Genomic DNA, 6,684 nt, shown 5'->3' on the forward strand with positions numbered 1-6,684 from the left:
TCTAATCTCCTTTACTCCTTCTCCCCACCTTCACCCTAGACCTCCACACATGTACATACTCTCCTGGGACTTCATTTTATTTGTTTGCAAATGAGGACAAGAAGCAGAAACAATTGCAGTGGAAAATGTCTTTATAGACCCTTCCATTTTGGTTGGACAAACAGAAAAACAAGTCAATTAATAAGCAATCAAATTTCTTTAATATTATAAATTGCTCAGGGAATACTCATAATCATTGATATTAGCTGCTTAAAAGGTTGAACCAGAAAAGGGTGAAGCAGCAATATTTTCCTGGGAACATGCTGACATAGTATATATTCTACAAAACCTCAACAAAAGTCGATTTTTTGGAGAATATTTGAGTTAGTTCAAACATCGGGGAAACTGTACCTAGAAGAGTTTTATAAAATGTCAGAGACTAAATCTTTTATATCTTTTCTTACTCATTGAAGGAACTATGAGCTGGAAAGTAATAATTTGGAGAAAACTGATCTTTATGAAATACAAAAAAAGAAGTTCAATATGCACAGACTGATGGTCCTTCCAATACATCTACTGAATCAGAATTTCAGGGGACAGGGAAGTGTAGCTAGAGAATCTGTACTTTTCTAAGTTCCCCAGGTGATTGTGATGTGCAGTCGTGGTTAGCTGGGGATCCACAGATACAAAGCCTACCAGCTGCTCTTCATCTCCATGGCAACAGAGGAAGAGGCAGGCATTAACTGTGGCATGAAGTATTTAGGCTAAAGTGAGTTTGCTTGTAATTACTACATTTGCATTTGTCATTATAACCTTTTAGTGGATATACTCTCCTTGGCCCCATGCCTGAGATTTGGGTAGTTGCCACCAGGTGAACAGTAATGTTTTGGTTATAGATTCTTATTTAGGCTTTTACCAAATATGCATAAAAGAAAACCATAGTAGAACCCAGATCAATTAAACTTTTCCTCGAGAGACTCATGCCATTAAAAATAATGGAATACAAAAATAACAATTCTAATTCTAAGTATAAACAATGGAGTAAAATATAGAACAAGATATAAAGAAATATAAATGCCCAGGTACACATTTAAGAAGATTACTTACTAAGCCTTAACTGTTACAAGCTAGTTTAATTCTGGTTTTCCTTACTGAGACCAAACTGGAAAACTAGTGTAGCTGATTCTACATATAGGATCAGAATTTTTTATAGCTCTACTTGTTTCCAAAATCCTTTCTTTGAGGCTTTAGAGATAAATATATTTTTTCCTGCAATTTCAGGAGTCAAAAGGTTTTTTCAGTATTATAGCCATTTATGGAGAAGTATTATAGATAATATCATACATGCAATTTCCTCTGTGTATTTCCTGTTTTAATTGCCTTTTCTCCTCCTCTCTTTTAAAGAGCCATCTATTTCTTCCACGGAATTTTCTTAGTGTCTTCTGGTTTACTTTTTTCCTACCAAGAGAAGCCTCTTGCCTGAGTCAACTCTTGTTTCCAAACTTCATTTGCATGAAGCTTTATGAAATCCTGTGATGCTATCCTTTGTTATTCATTATCATTAAGAATAACAATGATGACAATAATGAATTTCTTAATATATTCCCTAAACATTGTTTAATCTCATCTTTTCAAATCAGGAAGGATTCCCTTGCTAACCAAGTCATGCCCTCTTCCCTGGGCAGCATGGTTCTGATGTAAACGTTCTATAACACAAACTAGCCAAAGATTATTTTTAAACTAAACCATCATTCCAAATAATTTACAACCTACTTCAGACCTATATTTTTCTGTGAGAATGGAGCAAAACAGTTTTTTCTGTCTAAGCATTTAAAAACAAAAAAAAAATTAAAAATTATGTTTATGATGGGAAGAAAGACATTGTGTATACATGGTGCTTTCTTTGGTGGTAGGATTAGGAGCTGCCCATTTATCAGACTTGGACTTTTGTTATTCCTTCCCCGAGTGTTTGCTTTCCTGCTATGGGCAGATGGAGCCAAATAGACTGAGCATTAAATGAGTCTCTGTGTGTGTGCACTTGAGGGTATGTCTTGGGGAAAGGTGCCTTTGTTGCTTGGTAGCCTTAAATTCACTCAAATCGTACAGATGGAACTAAAGAAATGATTCCATGTTTTTATATATAACTTCAGTTTTCCTTGCTTGAATTCATTTCAATTATTCACAATGCATTTTCTGGAAAAAAATTAAAATGCAGGATTCAAACTTCTTTCTTAACTGTAGGCTCAGATAAGCAGGAGGATGAACAAAAAATTGCTTTTAATTTACAGCGGCTTATTCTAATGACGTAAAAAAGAAGAGCATGCATCCTTTAAAAAAAAACTTTTATATCATTTTATGAAACACTATTGAAGTGGATTACTATACATGTTACAGAAAATCTGGCAAATGCAGTAAAACGAAAAGTAAGGAAAAAAAAACTCGTTTCATCTCCTAAAGACAACCACAGTTAACAATTTGAAATATTTTCTTTTTCTTTTTCTTTTCTGTTTTCTAGGATTAGAATTCCTCTTAAAAATAAATTTTATGTCAGAAAGATTTTATAGGAGATAAAAGCTATGTCATTTCCTTGCTAGTATATTAATATTTGAGACCATATGTTTAAAGGTAAAATATAATAAAAGGACATAGTATAAATGTAAGTCAGGATAGCTAATTACTATGTTTTCCTTTAATTAACTAAACATAGAATTTACCCTTCACTGGTAAGAGCTAGAAAGCTGTCTTCGAGATATAATCTGAAATGCAGAAAGAGAGACTCAAAGATGTTTATCACAGAATTACTTATTGAGAAATTATTAGCTAATCATGTTACATCCATATTATTGAATATTACATAGTCATTAAAATTATATTTACAAGGATTCTTAAAATAACGTGAAATGTTTATGAACTAATGTTAAGTAAAAAAGGGCAGATTCCAAAGTTTTATGTACAATATGATTGCAATTATGTTTTTACAAAATAAAATATGATACCAAAATATGCTATATAACACCAAGAGTTGTTATCTGAGTGTTGAGATTATGAGTAAATCTGATTTTTTTCTCTATTATTTTTTGTATATTCAAGCATTTCTGCAATGAATAGGCATCTCTTTTATAATTGTGTTTTTGGAAATAAAAACAACACAAACTTTTACCTTGTCCCATTTTCTGGGACCCATGGTTGGAATACAAAAGAAGAAATTAATAGCACCAAAGCATCCTTTCCCTGGAACATTTCCTGTGTTTCTAATCACATGGCAGCTGTTTGCTCAATAATAGTCTGCTCTGAGTTTTATAGAAGCAACATTTTTAACTGAGTGCTTTGAAGAGACTTAAGAACCATGTACAGAGCAAAGTGGGAGCCCTCTCTCTGGTGGGGCCAGCTTGTAACACAGTTTGAAATGTTTTTCAGGGATAGTTACAGGCCCCCCTGTTTGCATCCACATTTCTCAGAAATCAGCAGCCCAGGCACAAGACTCTTGCAAACCTGAGTGTAAAAACTCACTTATCAAAAGGCAGCCTCAGGGAGCTAGCATGGCTAGAGCTGTGCCCTCTGTTCAAAGCTTCTCATCACAGCTGGGTTCCCTTTCCGAGCTTCAGTGACAGTAATGACTTCAGAAGCTGGCCCAGGGTTTTCTTGGCTTTATTCCTGGGGATGTGGGACGTGAAAACAACCCCCATTTTTGACTAAGCAAAGGTAGGATTTGTTGTAGTTTCATTTCTGGGGCTTGTTTTCACCTGGAACATTGGGGCCTGCTACCCTTGGACTGTTCTCTGGGAAGTCACGGCTCGCCAGTGACTCCAAAAAGCCTTTCCTTTAATTAAGAAAAATACATTAACAATAAATGAAATGATAAAGATCTCAGCAGAGAAAAATACAAAAAAAAAAGAAAGAAAAGAAAAGTCTAGAACTGAAAATAGAATATCTGAAATTAAAAATAATTCACAGAAAGGGCTTATTAGCAGAACACATAATATGAAGATAAATGAAAACTAAGAGAATCTGTCACCAGCAAAAACAAAACAAAACAAAATCCAGAAAGAGGAACCTAAGGTATGTCTCGACTTTGGTGGGGCAGGTGGTCAAACAGAGGGAGGAACTTACACTTAAAGCCTTAGTGTTATTAGTGCCATAAAAAAGAAAATACATGTTCTCACTGGGCTGGTGGAGGGGTGGAGACAAGTATATATGGGAGGAGCACAGGGATTTTTCAGAGGCTATTCAAAGGACTGGCTGTTAGGTGGGACATGCGGCTCTGTCACACCTGTGATCACACGGAAGCCATCTGATCAATGTGGCAAAGTTTCTAAAATAGGGAAAGTCACGGAGTCCGTGATTGGAAGAGACGCTGGATGCTCTCCAAGCTGCCTTGGGAGCTGGGATTCAGAAGGGAGGTTCAAGGGCTGCTTGTCAGTTGTGAGTCCTTCCCCACTGCAGCAGGAACGAACAAGCCATAAACCGACCAGCAAATGAAAAAGGCACTGCTGTGTGTACACGAGGAAGCACGCATGGCTATGGGAGTCCAGCTTTGGGTGCTGATGCATCGTCCTGGCCAGAGCAAAGCAGGAGCTGCTGGTGCGGATTCATCAATAATTGTGAATGGATGGGGGCTGTCCTGGGTGGAGCTAGAGGCTGGACTCTGACCTCGCCACCTCTCCTCACCTGCTTGTCCCAGCCTTGCTCCCTGAGATCTATCTGCTGTCCACCACTTTCCCCACTCCCTCCTTCACCTGCCTTCCATTTCGGCCAAGTTTTCCAGCTCTAGGAATTTATTTATCTGTCTTCTGGGCCAGGCCCCTTTGATACCAAGGAAAACACTACAGTTGGTTTGCTCTTACCTTGCCTGCTTGGTCCCTGCCTCTAGCCACCTTGCTCTTCCTGTCTCTTCTCAAACCCAGTACCCTCCAGTTCCCTACACCTGTTCCAGAAAGGCTTCCCTAGGTGAACCTGCACCTGAAAATCCCAGTTCTTTCCCCTCATTAAAAGGGGATGGGGAAGAAGACAGACTTGATTTATTAATTATAAATTTTGAAATAAAATAGCTTTAAAATTTTTCTGTTCATTGATAATCACAACTAGCATTTTGGTAAATATCCTTCCAGTTATCTCTCTCCCCTGTTCCCCTTTGTCCCTGCTTCCCCTCCACCCACAAAGACACTCATGCCTTTCTGTATCTCAGATGGGGTTATATCATATACCATGCTCTTAAACTTTTTTTTAAAATTTAGAAACCTCAATCATCTTTTTTTTATGTTTTACATTCAAGAATGTGCCTTGGTTTTCTTTCTTTCTTTTTTTTTTTTTTTTTTTTGTCTTTTGTCTTTTTCCGTGTCCGGCAACGGATCGCAACCCTCAGTGTTGCCCCCGTACCGGACCGGGGACCGGCAACGGGACCGCAACCCTCGGCGTTGCCCCCGCGCCTCGCTCAGCCAGTGAGCGGGAACCGGTCTGTATGTGGGTACCGAACCCTCGGGCGGGAGCGCCGCTGCGCTTCCCAGGCGGCGCACTTATCCAGTGTGCCACCGGGCCGGCCCCTGGTTTTCTTTTTATATTAGTAAACATATGTGATTGCCTAGTATTTACGGTATGGTACCCCTTAGTTTACTTAGAAACACCTTATTTATAGATATTTCATTTATTTTTAATTTATTTTATTGCTAGTATTTTATTATTTCATATTATTAGTAGTAATAAAATAAAATTATGAGGAATAATACTTTTGACTTTCCCAAATATCTCCTTTATATAAATTTTTAGAAGTAGAATCCATGGGCTCAAAGATATGCACATTTAACATTTTGATTTATATGGCCAAATTGCTTATATAATGTTTTATTTATTTATTTATTTATTTATTATTATTATTTTTTAATAAACTAAACTCCAATAATAGGAAAAGTTTTTGGTGTAGCAACAGCTATTCTCTTATAGCATGTTTCAGAGTGCCCAAAGTTGATTTATTATTTTCCTTTAGAAGACAGATATACAGCTAGTTTCATGCAGTATTCCTAAAGAAATTAGGCACATGCTCATGTGCACGTTGGTTCACGTCTTGGGGGCTCTGTGTCTCATCTGCATAACTCAGTCTGGCCCTCCAGCATCCTTTATGTGTCTGAGATTCTATAGTTTTATGATGCCGGGGGAGAAAGCAGCAGATATTTGGCTTAGTGTCATACTGTTGCCTGCCTGACTTTTATAAAATCTTACTTTTACTGTATTTTATATTTTTAAGATTTTAATTGGAATTTAATTTTAGTTATATATCAATTTGGGAATGGTTAACATCTACACAATGTTCAGCATCTTCATCCCATCAATACACTATTATAGATGTCATGTTTTCATGAAAATGGTACACATGAAGTGGATTTTATTTTTTCATTTTGCCTCCTGTTCACACTCCTCCCTTAGCCCCTTATCCAGGATTTTTACCCAAAAGCACTTGCCTAACTTTTAACAGTATACATGCACAGATCTATGTGTGTACATTGAGTGCGTGTGTGTGCGAGTCTGCCCGTTGCGTCTCACCAGCAGCCTGCATAATGAGAACACTGAGGCACTCTGCTAAGCCTTGGTCAGCACTGTGCTTTCCACTGATTATTCCTCTTTCACTCGAGCAGCCTCTCGCCCAAACTTACGTGTTCCATCCTACTCAATTTCTCAGCCTCCTTGACTTGTCATAACTGAAACAGCTCCTCG

Source organism: Galeopterus variegatus, unplaced genomic scaffold (assembly GCF_000696425.1).
Source record: "Galeopterus variegatus unplaced genomic scaffold, G_variegatus-3.0.2 Scaffold53, whole genome shotgun sequence".
Lineage (NCBI taxonomy): Eukaryota > Metazoa > Chordata > Mammalia > Dermoptera > Cynocephalidae > Galeopterus > Galeopterus variegatus.